The sequence below is a fragment of the Canis lupus genome, chromosome 20 (assembly GCF_048164855.1).
Source record: "Canis lupus baileyi chromosome 20, mCanLup2.hap1, whole genome shotgun sequence".
Lineage (NCBI taxonomy): Eukaryota > Metazoa > Chordata > Mammalia > Carnivora > Canidae > Canis > Canis lupus.
In genome coordinates, this window is record NC_132857.1 from 34,868,586 (window position 1) to 34,882,520 (window position 13,935).

Below are 13,935 nucleotides of genomic sequence, written 5' to 3' on the forward strand. Positions count from 1 at the left end.
CCCAGCCTGAAGGCCGCGTGCTGTCCTCCTGGGCTGCAAGGTGCAGCCTCCTGTAGGACGAGTCTTTCCAAGATGCCATCTCTTTGTGTCGGTTTATTTTTAAGCCAGCGAAGCGGGCACGGGGGAGAAAGGCAGAGGCCATGGGCCCTGGAAGAGACAAGGGAAAGGGAGGGAGCCCCCAGCTGGGTGATAGAGCAGAGGGATTGGGGCGGCCACAGGGCAGAGGGGAGATTAGAGCCCCGGGCAGGAAGGAATGCCAAGGTCACTGGGATCGGGCGGGCGGGCGGCTGGAGCCACCAAGACCGCCGGAGACCCGGATCACCACCTGGCCTTCTCGCTGAGTCACTCCTAAGTGCTATGACTGGGAGGAGGTGTCCCAGAAACCCCCTCGCCCCTCACCCCTCAGGAAAGCCTCTTCGGGGGTCCTAACCAGCTGTCCCAGTGCTTCACTGCACATAAGCCTGTTAGCGACAGAGCCTGGCCCCAAGCTCACGTCTGGCCCCAAAGTCCAGGGTATAAGCACAGCTCTGGCACCCACACCAGCCAGAGCCCTCCTACCCTACACGTGCATCTTTAAGAAGATGCCCCAGGCCTGAGTGATTCTGGCCTCCCAGCCCCGGTGGGAGACTACAGCTCGCACCTCCCTCCCCTGCCAAGGTGGAGTGCGGCGTAGGGTGTCGAGGGAGCTGTGGCTGGCTGGGGCATGGGCCAGTGGGAGGAGGGTCGCTGCAAGGGCTCAGGGGCTCCAGAAAAGGCTCCGAGACCCACTCAGTCCCAACGACTGATGTCTCAGATATTGCAAACTGAAGCTGACCGAGGTGGGGCCGGGCAGGAGGCAGGGGGCTCAAGACACCACCCCGTAGCAGCTAGACAGAGAGGGAAGTGGGCTCTCTGGGCGCCTGGTCTGTTGGCCATGCCGAGCTGTTCCAGCCCTTCCATGTGAGCTGCAGGAAGGCTCTGGGCGCACTGTACCCTGGTGGGCAGGGGTGAGAACCAGCACCGAGGCTGCCCAAAGCCACACAGCAATGAGGGAGGTAGCAGGGCTTTGGGGTCCCTGGGCAGAGGGCCAGGGCCGCTGCTTCTCATTCCATACCACCATTCCATTCAACCCAGGCACTGCCAGGAAGAGCTCAGGGGCCCCCCTTTTTAAAGATTTTATTTATTTATTCACAAGAGACACACAAAGAGAGGCAGAGACATAGGCAGGCTCCCGGTGAGAAGCCCAATGCGGGACTCGATCCCAGGACCCCAGGATCATGACCTGAGCCAAAGGCAGGTGCTCAACCACTGAGCCCCCCAGGTGCCCCGGGGCCTGCATTTTGAATGCACTTAGGGGACACCCAGTGTCTCAGCCCAGAAGGAGGCAATGAAGTCGATCGGGGGCACGGGTCCACGGCGGGTCAGTCAGGCTCTTTGGCAGAGCCCAGGGCTCAGCCTATTCAGACAGACTCGTGAGCTGGCCCTCCAGCCCCTGGGGGTCTGGCAGGATGGCAAGAGGGCAGTGGAGCTGCTGCCAAGACCTGGGGCGAAGGAGAGCTCCAGCCTGCCCTGGCCAGCCCCCAGCAGCTTTGGAGAGCAAGAAGCCCCCAGCCAGCAAGACACAACAGCGATAAAGGGCTATCTGGGGTGGCGGGTGGGGCACGGGAGGGCGGCCAGCGCGCTGCCTCCACAAGCTCCGGGCAGCCCCATCTCACCAGCTCCCCAAGACGCCCGAGAGTTGGGGGGGCCTCTCTCTGGGGAGGCTGAGTCAGGGAGGAAGCAATCTAGGGCCTTCCCCTTTAGAAATGGACACCCCCAAAATTGTGGTGGGGACACCAGTATCCCAGATAAGCACCCCAAATTCTGGGCCCACCACCCAAGCTCCTTGACAGCAGGGAGGCATATGTCTTAGGTAGAGGAAGAGCTCCCCAGCCAAGAAGAAAGATGCTGCCTGACGTACGAGGCCTTTAGCCCAAGTCCATCATCAGCCTCAGAATGTCTGGGGGAGGGTGGGGGTGGGGGTGGTACCATAGATAGCCTTCAAGCTGCCTCATCCCTCACAGACCCCCTCCCCGGGGGCCTCCCAGCCCCTGAGGGGCCAAGCTCCATTCTGCCAAGCCCAACGACCATCAACAAGTCACTTTGACCTTCTGTGCCTTGGACAAGAATGTGCCCTCTACAGGGTCTCTGTGGGGGTTCAATGGGACTACGGGATGCGTCAAGGGCTGGCTGTTTTTTTACCTCGGTGGCAGTTCTCTGTCCCCCACTGTCAGGCCTCCGCCCCGCAGACTGATTTCTGACCACCTGCCCTACTGGCTGTTCTCTGCTAGGGACAGGTGGGTGCTGAGGCCCTGCGATCTTAGTGGACCCCAAGATAAGGTACAACTTCAGAAACCACACAGGCCCCACAGAGATGGGTCACCTCCCTTCCAGGCCTCTGGGTGGGTGGGTGGGGTTTACACACAGGGGCTTTCTTCTACTCCAGTCCCATGTCACCATGTTAACTGTACCCCCCCCCCCCCCATTTCATTTCTCACAGGTCCTGCCACCTACCAGAAGTGTGGTGGTTAGGGCTCAGATGCCGACCTGCTGTGTGAGCCCTGGCGACTTGCTTTATCTCTTTGTGCTTCAGTTGGCTCATCTGTAAATTGGGGCAATAGAGGACCTGCCACATTATATTGCCATGAGTCCATTTAAAGGGCTCAGAGCAGAGAGATGCCTGGGTGACTCAGTGGTTGAATATCTGCCTTTGGCTCATGTCATGATCCCAGGGTCCTGGGATCAAGTCCCACATTGGGATTCCTGCAGGAAGCCTGCTTCTCCCTTTGCCTATGTCTCTGCCTCTCTCTGTGTGTCTCTCATGAATAAATAAATGAAATCTAAACAAATAAAAAATAAAGGGTTCAGAGCAGACTGGCACTTGATGAACCATACAAGTACTGGCTAATTATTATTAGTAGTAGTAGTAGTAGTATTAATATTATTATTATTATTATCTCCTTCGAGCCTTTACCTCTGCTGTTCTCTCTAGAATGCCCTTCCTTCACCTAGATAACTGGGCCACTTGCAAGACATGGCCTAAGCATTGCTCCCTCCAGAAATCCATGTCTTACTAAGTGTCTGTCCATCAATCCCAACCCTATGCAGCTCCCTTTGGCCATCCCCTCCCCCACCCTCTGGGCAGCCAGAGGTTTTTCCACACACCCAAAAGGAAAAGTCTCTGTTTTCTATGTAGATGTTCCCCACCCCATGCTGCCCCAGGGGCAGCCAGGCCAGGGGTTCATTTCATTCTGGGGCCCTCCCTAGCACAGGCTTAGCAGGGGCTGGGTCCCAGGAAATGTTCTTATGCTCTGAGCCTAAATGTGAGAGTTGATGTTTCATTGTAGCAGCTCTCCCTGCCAGACCCTGGATATCTTCCCTTTTTCTTAAAAAAAAAAAAAAAAAAAAAAGTTATTTTGTGCATTGTAATTAATTTTGTTGCAAGTAAATTCAGTAAAACCTTATTCTTGTAAAACAACAACAACAAAACCAAAGACCTAGATATGATGAAAATCCCTTTAGAAATCAAGCCCATCCCAGGAGCCTCTGCTCTCCTTCCTCAGATGCAACCATAAGCAAGAAAGATGAAGCCATCCTGCTGCCTCTTACTCTTTTGTATACATGAATCTGTGTCCGTAAGAAACAAACAGAACTCTGTGTGTATGCTGCACACTCACACAAATGGCACCATTCCACCTCTTGCTTTTTTTCCCCCAAGAATCTGACTTTGTCTTCTCCCTGTATTGACTCCTGGTTAGAAATCTTTTTGACTCCTTGCTCTTCCCCCAACCACTGGCTCTTCTGGCAGCACTCCTGATCTCTGCACTCTGGTGGCTTCTCTCAGCCATGAGCTGAGCCCAGGGAACTGCCATGAGGCTAACATCTCCCAAGGCGAGGTACAGGAATCATTGGGCTAGGGAGATGCCACAATGAGAACACAGTCTCCTGGTCAAATTGGGTAGGGAAAATGTAGTATGTTAGCCCTCTCTTGGAAACTCCCAGGAAGGGGCATCTGGATGACTCAGCTGGTTGAATGGCTGCCTTCAGCTCAGGTCATGACCCTGGAGTCCTGGGATAGAGCCCCAGGTCTGGCTCCCTGCTCAGCGGGGAGTCTGCTTCTCCCTCTGCCCCTTCTCCCACTTATGCTCCTGCACTTGCACTCGTGCACTCTTCCTCTCTCAAATAAATACAAACTTAAAAAAAAAAAAAAAAAAAAAAAACACCTCCCAGGGAACATAACTACAGAGGTCCTGAGAAGAACTTTATTGATTTTCCTTAACCCTGGATGACCCAAGCTTGGGAGACCACGGAAGCCTTCAGAATATTTAAATCATACCAGGTGATATGTTGAGGGCCCCAGAGAATTTCTTCCAGGTTGACACAGAGGTGGCACATTCTGATTTTTTTAAGAAAAGGAGCCACCATCTTTAAATTGACTTCCCCGGAAAGCCTGGTTGGCTCAACGGTTGAGTCTGCCTTTGGCTCAGGGCGTGATCCTGGGGTGCGAAATCGAGTCCCACATCGGGATCCTTGCAGGGAGCCTACTTCTCCCTCTGCCTGTGTCTCTACCTCACTCTCTGTGTCTCAAATAAATAAATAAATAAATAAATAAATGTCTTTAAATATATATATATATATGTATATATATATATATATAAAATTTCCCTACACTTCCCATTTCTCCAAGTTCATGGGGGTGCCTTGAGAGAATTTATCCCGCACCCTGCTGAAAGCTCCTTGCAGCATCCACACCGTAGCGGGCTGCCAAGCTAACTCAGCAAATGAGAGGCAGGTCACCCAGATGGCAAGGGGCAACTGCTTGCTGTCTCCTCTTGGTCGCTGTACCTCTCCTGATTTGTCTCAAATCATTGGCCTAGCCTGAGTCCTGGAATTTAGCAGAGCCTGCCATGGTGTTCATCCCCATGGAGTTTCTGGGATTATTTCCCTCTTTCCAAACTGGAACTTTGGCCTGTCTCCACTCACCTAGAAACATGCCTGCTCTCGAGAAGTCCTCAGAGCTTCTCAGAAGTGGTTCTGCAGCCTCCTCAGCCAGGCTCGCCCACCCTGGGAAGAGACAATTTGATGGTCTGGGGCCTGACACCTGCCATGCGTCAAGAATAGGTTGCCATCAGGATTGGCCAACACCAGTCTCACTCTTGCCCTCCTGGTCTCAGGAATTTCTTCCTGCTCCCCATACAGGGACCCCCTGAAAGATAAGCCCTGGTGACCCCCAGATCCACAGGGAGCCTGCCCTCTTGCTATACTTCACGGTGTCCTTGACCTTGCAGGCTCTACTTGAACTGCCTCCTTGCCTGGTTTCAGGACTCTGCTTGCTCCAGCCATGACCACATGTCCTCATGACCAGTAGCCATGCCCAGGGACACCAGGGGAAGTGAGAGGAAGCAACTGCCCTCAAGGGCATGGCTGGAGTCAAAAATTGAACCAAGAGGGGCACTCTGGAGTTTGAGAAGAAACAGAATCTGGAGACAAAGGACAGCACAGGAGTCAAAGGAGTTGGGAAGGCATCTGTACAAGTCAGCAGTGAAAGGCAAGGAGATGGGATGAGATGGAGTGTGGGCTCAGGTAGACACCTTTTCTGTGTGAAAGCAAATGCACTGAAGGTTCTAGCCAGGACACTTAAGTAAAAAAATGAAATAAAAGGCATCCAGATTGGAAAGAAGAAGTAAAACTACCTTTATTGGTAGATGATGTGATCTTGTATATAGAATATCCTAAAGGATCCATTGTAAAACTATTATAACTAATAAATCTTTTCAGCATAGTTGCCAGATACAAGATTAATAAACGAAAATCAATTCTATTTCTATACACTTGCAAGGAACAATCCAAAAATGGAATTAAGAAAAACAATACCATTTATAGTAGTATTAAAAAATAAAATTCTTGTGAATACATTTAACAAAAGAAGTACAAAAATTATATTCTGAAACCTACACAAAAAGGTTGAAAGAAATAAAAGAAGACCTAAACAAATAGAAAAACATTCCATGTTGATGGACCACAGGACTTAATGTTGTTAAGATGGCAACACTCCCCAGACTGATCTATAAATTTGACACAATCCTCATCAAAATTCCAGAGGGCTTCTTTGCAGAAATTACAGGCTGATCCTAAAATTTATAAGGATATTCAAGAAAGCCAGAATGACCAAAACGAAGTTAGAGACATCACATTTCCTGACTTCAAAACTTACCACAAAGCTGCAATAAATATGACAGCTTGTTACTGGCATAGCAGTAGACATATAGAACAATGGAACAGAGTTGACAGCCCAAAAATAAATCCTCACATTTCTAGTCAACTGAGTTTCAAGAAGGGTGCTAAGATAGTTAAATGGAAAAATAGTCTTTTAACATGTGGTACTGGGACAACTGGCTATCTACATGCAAAAGAATGAAATTGGACCCTTACTTCACACTAAAGAGAAAAATTAACCCAAGACCTAAATGGAAGAACTAAAACTATAAAACTCTTGTAAGAAAAACAGGTTAAAGTCTTTATGACCTTGCATTAGCCAATGGATTCTTCGATAGAACACCAAAAGCACAAGCAACAAGAGAAAACAGAGATACTCTGGACATTATCAATATTTAAAACTTTCATGCTTTAAAAAAAAAACGCCACCAATAAAGTGGGGGAAATACACAGAACAGGAGAAAATATTTACAAATCACATGTCGTATAAAGAATCCGTATCCCCAATACATAAAGAACACTTACACTTTGATAATAAAAAACAAATTATCCAACTTAAAAATGGGCAACAAATCTGAATAGATATTTCTCCAAAGAAGATATGTAAAGAGATGAAAAGATGCTGGTCTTCACTAGCCATCAAAGCTACGGCGAGACACCTCTTCATACCCATTAAGATAACTGTAATCAATTGCAAGTATTGGCACGGATGTGGAGACACCCCCTCACACACTGCTGGTCAGAGTGTAAAGTGGTGCAGCACTTTGGAAGACAGCGTGGTTCCTCACAAGGTTGAACACAGGGCTACAGCCTAAGACCCAGCAATCCCATGCCCCGATATATACTCAGGAGAACTAAAAACATGTGTCCACATAGACACATAGGCACAGATGTTCACAGCAGCCTTCTTCACAATAGCCAAAAAATGGAAACAGCCCAAATGTCTATCCACTGATGAATGGATAAACAGAACATGGTATAGCCATGCAATGAAATGTTATTCAGCCATAAAAAGGGCTGAAGTGCTGATGCATGCCATGACACGGATGGATCTGGAAATCATGCTGAGTGAAAGAAGCCACACACAAAAGGCTTCTTCTGTACTGTATGATTTCATTTATGTGAACTGTCCATAATAGGTAAACCTATGAGAAGAGAGGAGGTGAGTGATTGCCTAGGGCTGGGGGTGGGGGTAGAGGAAAAGGGAATGACTGCTAATGGCTGTGGGGTGGGGTTTTGGAGGTTACGAGAATGTTCTAAAATTGGTCGTGCTGACGATTGCACAACTCTGTGACTATACTGAAAGCCATTGAATTGTATACTTTAAATAGGTAAATTGTATGAGATGTGAATTCTATCCAATCATACTCTTATAATTAAAAAAATAATAAATGGCCAGTCCAGCTATGGACTCATAGAGGCCTGGCACTCGGGTTGGGGTTAATGTGCACGAACCCTCCGCAGTAGTGCACTCTTCTTTCTGGTTCCTTCCAATCTCTGTGACCCTTACATGAGAATTCCCTCCTTCCTGGGCCTTCCCCACGCCTTCTTCTTCTCCTCATTAGGTCACCCCAGATAACCTCAACTTCTCCTTGCTCCCTCTCTCATTGGGGTGCCCTCTCTGGGAGGATGCCATCCCCTCTGCAAGAGCTGTCATTTGAGCTGCTGGGAGCTGGACCCGTGTTCTCTCCTGATTATAATGACAGTGACAATTATGATGGTGATGATGATAATAGCTATAGCACTTATTGGGCTGTTACTATGTGCCACGCACTGTATCTGTGTTGAAGCACTGACTCCCACCCCCTCCCGCCCCCCACCCACGAGGCTGGCCCATTCAGGCCCTCCATGTTTCCTGGGCTCATGGACCGGGCTCCCAATGGCAGAATGACTCAGGCCCACCCACTGATGCCCAGCTCTGTTCCAGGAAGAGCATTTTAAATGAAGTGACTCAGGGCTCAGATGAGTAAGGCAGAGACATGCAGCCCAACAGACAGACAGACAGATAGAACATTGCAGTTGGGGTGCATGGCCTGCAGGCCGGGGAGTCTGTAGGACCTGTCTGAGCTCACAAGGCTCAGGAATTAGGGGAGTTAGGTTCGGAGGATAAGCCTCGCTCCTGCCCTTGGGGACCCAGAAATGCCCCGAGGGCTGGCCTCCAATCCCTCCAGTGCAGAGGAGCCCCCAGCCTACCCGCCTGCTCACAGGATCACTTATTTTCTGTGCCAAGCAGAGCCCTTCCCCAGGGCTCTGTGATCTAGTTTTTTTTCTTTTCCTACCTTAGAAATAGCTCATCGCAAGTTTACCCACAAGCCCTTCTGAGGGCAGAGGGCCTCCCACCTCCTGGAGGAGAGGCTCACAGATGAGGAATTTCTGAGGCACAGCCAGCCTTGTAGTGATATTCAAATCATTTCTTTCTTGAGTGACAAGGAAGGAAGAGGAGGGAAGGGAAAGATGGGAGGGCAGGAGGAGAGATTCTAGGAGCCCCTGGTTCATTGAGTGTCCTTGAAAGCCCTCCTCTCCTGGCTTTGCTCTTGCAGGTCTTCCAGTCACTGTGTGACCTTGGGGAAGTCACGGGGGGTCTCTGGGCCTCCTTCCACCAGCAGTCAGCGAGGAGGTAATAAGATTAGGCCATTGCCTACCTGCTGAGACAGCTGTCATGTGATTCCAGTCACAGGGCCTTTACCAGGCCTCCTCAGGGCTTGGGGCTGGCTTGGGTGGATCTCATCTCCACCAGCTCATCTCCTTTCCCCACCCATCAGCACCTATGCGGGTCCTTGCTGTACCACTGGGCTGCTCCAACATGCAATGCAAAGTTCATGCAGCAGGTCAGCAGTGCTGGGTGGAGACAGAATTAAGCCCCTCTGGGAGAAGAGCTTGGAAAGCACACATCCCCTCATGGCACAGGGACATTCTGGGAAATGTGGCTAGAACTGCCCGTTTCCTAACCAGTTACATCCAGACAACCCATCCTGGCCCCACACCCTCATCCCCAGCTGAGCCACACACAGAGTTTGTACATATTCTCAACAGCTCCCCATCACTGCCTTGACCACAGGCGGGCACGGGAAATTTACTGATCATCATTCTGTGAGTCTGGAAACTGTCCTGACGCCTGTGGGGGCCTCATCTGGAAAGGATCTCAAAAGCTCAACCCAACCTTCCACCAGCTTACTGCTCCCCCTTCAAACACTCTGGGCATCCGGCTGCAGCAGCATCCCATGCAGCAGCCCCCAAAAGCCAACGTCCACATGTGTGTGCGCACACACAGAGACACACACACACGCCAACCTTGCCTCTCAGCCCCACAGCTGCCCTGGAGTTCTGGCCAAGAGAAGGTTCTATCCTCCTTCATAAGAAATGAGGCCATGGACACCCGAAATGGAAATGCAGCTCGTGAGTGTGCTTGGTGACCTGAGGGAACCGTAGGCCATCTCCCAGACCCCAGGACAGGAGGCCCACAGCCACAAAGATAAAACACCTCAGCTTATTCTGCAGCATGGCTGCAGGGCGGCCCAGCAGAGGGAGAAGTCAGGACCGTGAGGGCATGTCCTACGTGGCAACCTGGAGGGCAGCGACCACAGCCTCCTACACCTGCCCTCCAGTGGGGACCTCCTCCTGGCTTCTCCACACCAACACCCTGCATTTCATGGTCCTAGCCCTTCCCTGCTCACCACGCAGCGCTGCCTGGCCTGCCTTCAGAGTCCCGCCTGAGTGCAGCCTTTCCTGGGTACCTTCTCACCACTACATGGTCGCAGCAACATGAACTCTGAGTGCAAGAGCCTCCTGGCTGGGCTGCCTTCACCTCCTCGTCCTGCGAAGGTCCGTTCTCCACACAGCCACTGGGAGGGTCTTTGGAAACGTAAGGCAGGTGACCCTCTGCCCTTGCCAGAGACCCCCAGGTGCTCCATCACACACACACCCCAGCATGACCAGGCCCTGGCCCCTGACACAGCTCCATGATTAGCTCCTTCCTCAGCACTCAGCTGACCTGTCCACTCTGAAGTAGGCCTACCTGCCTATAGCTTGCAAGGGCATTTGTTATTATTTACATGCATTGGTTCCTATTTATGTGCTCAAATCTATCACCCTCACTGGACAATGGGGTCTGAGAGGACAGGGACCACATCCACTATGGCCCTGGCCCCTGCCACAGCCTCAGCACTCAGACACTGGTAAGAAGCTGTGAAATGAATAGAGGGATCCAGAGATGAGCCCGAGAACACTGGACAGATAAGGCCACAGGATAGGGAAAGTCAGGCAAAGACTGCTCCACCTATGCCCTGATCCTGGTCACCCAACTGCCCACAACACTAAAAGCTATCAAGGCCCACTACCTCCTGAGCCCCCACCCCCACCCCATGTTGTGGACTCTCTTAGTCAATTCCTGTGAAATCAGACCTGTCACTAGTGTCCTCTACTAAGGGGGAAAGGAGGCACCTCTGTGGGCCCCAGGGGCTGGAGAGGAATGACCCAAGCCAACCAATGCTGGCATTATCACAGACAACAGAACCAGAGGGAGGCTGGCCACATGAGAGTTTTGGGGATCCCCAAGGGTAGCTGAGAACCACAGACATCCAGGCTGCTCTGGGAGTGCAGGGGTGTAGGGTGGAGACCATGACTGCAAACCTGCCTGGGACCGGGACCCTCAGGACACACACACCCTCTCCCAAAGGGCCTGTGCTTCCCAAAGTGCCCAGGACTGAGAAGTCCTGAGTTAAAGACCCTCCCCAGAGCCCATCCCCGCCTGGTTAGTGGCCTCCTGGGAAAACCTCAAAAAGACCTGACTGCTCAAAGTGCCGGCTCCCACCAGGGAGCTCCACAGAAATATAAAATCTCTGGCCCTGCCCCAGACCCACTAACCAGAGTCTGCTGCCACAGACCCCAAGGGCCCTGGAGGTCCGCCCCTAGCGTTTCAGGAACTCTGCTCCCAGGCACTCCCGGGGCTTGCTTGCCCAGGTGGGTCGCTCACCATCACAGAACCGTTCTTGGCAGCCCATAAGCACGCCCATCGACAACACAGTGCTACAAGATGTTCCCCATAGTGTTATTTACAAAGGAGAAAATTTGGAAACAACCTAAGTATCAAACAATGGGAAAAAAATTCTAAATTAAGAGAAAGCCATCTAAATGCTTCTGCCAGAATGCCTGATCCCCTGGAGGAAAAGCTTTTACTCTCACATGGGTGGGAAAAGCCAGCTTTTCCCTGCAGACAGGCATACACAACACAGTCCCACACATTAACAGTGGGCACCCTCTGGTTGCTGAGATTAAGGCACTTTTTAATTAATATTTAATGACATTTTTTATGTTTCCTTTTACTTTGATATGTTTTCCTAATTCTCTCAGCAAATATGCCTTACAATAATGATAATGAAACTACCAGTACATGATACTCCTTTAAAAAAACAAAAAAAGAAAGAAAATGTGAGTCTTCCTTTGAAGGGGCACTCTTGCATCAATTTACTCTGCCAAAGGACTTGATGAATCAGGTTTTGGGACATCGCCTGGGAAGAGGCCCCAAGGAGGGACGGTGGGAGGAGAGGAGGTCCCGAAGGCAGCAGGAAAGGCAGGGGGTCGTGGGCACCTCCCTGGGGCAGGTCAGCCTTCTGGAGACCTGGCTAGGGGTGAAGGAAGCCAGGGGAGTGGAGAGCTCTAAAGGCCAAAGCCACCCACTGCAGGGCCTCTGCTCCTCCTACATCTGCTTTCTAACACAACTTGCCCTCTACCCTCTTCCCTAGCCAGCAAGACCTGGTTCCCTGACCACCTCCTCCAGGAAGACTTCCCTGACAACCCCACTCCAAGGCCTCTGGGCGTGGTTAGATGCCTTCCTGTGGGCTCCTACAAGAGCCTCTTGGGTCCCAGACAGAAGGTTTGACAGAGGATATTTCATGCATGCATTTAGAACCATGGCTAGCACTCAGAAAGCCACCGTGCAGAGCCCAGTTCCCCTTCTTATGCCTGGCTCACCCGGCTGCCCTTGCGTGGGCCTCCACGGGTCTTCTTCAGCTACCTGCTCTGGCCTAGGCACCGCCCACCCCTTTGGGCTCTGCCCACCAGTGGCTAAGCACCCATATGTAAGGCCCAAGGCAGCGCAGTTTTCATGAAAGCATTTATAGATGGATGCCAAGCATTTCTGGCAAGTCCTGGTGCCGGTCCAACCCCTCCCCAGCCCCTTGGTCTCAGAGCCCCACTGGGCAGGGGTCCAGGCTCCAAGCCTTTCCAGATCCCCTCAAGCCCCTTGGTCTGGGGCCTCAAGGCAACTGCAGGATAGGCAGGAACTCACAGTGCCCACGGTTCGTTGAGTAATTGGAGAATAAAACGAGATTGGAAAATCCCTATTCAGTGCCTGGCAAAGAGAAGCTGCTCAGATCCTGCAGATTCGCATCCCCCTTCAGGTCTGCAAGGAGAAGGTGGTGGCTCTTCTAGATGGGCCCCCCGGTGACTGTGAGTCCTGCAGACTCTCCCCAACCAACTGGCCCGGGCCGGGCTATTCTTTGAGGTGGCTCAGCCTTACGCAGACCTGGCACCAGCAGTGGGAACACTGATCTTCTCTAGGGAGGATCCTTAGGCAACGTACTCCCTTAGGGGCCATGCTTGGCACCATTTCCAGGGTTTTGGGGGCTGGTTGTGACATCTGCTTCTGGATCCAGTTCCAGGTGAGGTCTGCCATCTGAAGGGGCAGGTCGCAAACACCCACTCACTCACAGAGAGAACTTCATAGGTGCAGCAGGCCAAGACAACGTGCGCCTGTGAGCATCTGCCCCCTGGAGAGGGTGTGAGGTGGGTCGGTGAGCAAGAAGACGCGGATATCTGCTGCCAAGGAAGCCATAAATGGGGCTGCCCACGGGGCTTTTGTGGGTGAGCTAGTGGGTTTTTTTTTCATTAAAAATTTTTTTTATCTTCGCATAATATATGTAACATAAAATTTGCCACCTGGACCATTTTTAAACGTGCAATGCAGTGGCATTAAGTGCATTCATCTGTTGACAACCATCACCACCATGCAGCTCTAGACTGTTTCCATCCTCCCCAACTGAAACTCTACTCACTGAACAACAACTCTCCAGGCCTCCTTCCTCAGCCCCTGGCAACCACCCTTCTACTTCTTTCTCTATGACTTTGACTATCAATTTGACCGTCCTCGGTACCTCATATAAATTGAATTATACAGTATTTGTCTTTCGGTGACTGGCTTATTTCATTTAGCATGATGTCCTCAAGGCTCACGTCTGTTGTGGCACGTGAATGAACACCCTTACGTTTTAAGGTTGAATAATACTCCATTACATAGACACCACATTGTGTTTATCCACTCATCTGTCCATGGACACTTGGGTTACTTCCACCTTTGGGCTACTGTGAGTAATGCTGCTGTGCACATGGGTGTGTGAATACCTCCTTGAGCCCTGCTTTCCATACTTTGGTTACCTACCCAGAAGCGAGATTGCTAGATCATATGGTAGGTCTATTTTGCCATCTGGTTCTCATTTCTCTAGTCCAACCCTGTGCTGGGCATTGGGGGTGGGGGGCGCTCTAAGGAATCACAGAGTGCACCCTCAGCCCTCCAGGGCCCCTCATTCTAAATGTTTTGGAGGGCCTCACTTATTGTGAACTTTAATGCTCAGCAGACTGTGGCTGTCTTGGCCAGGGTCATGTGTCCTCCACTGCCCCCATCCACACGGGACAGTCCTGGAGGTG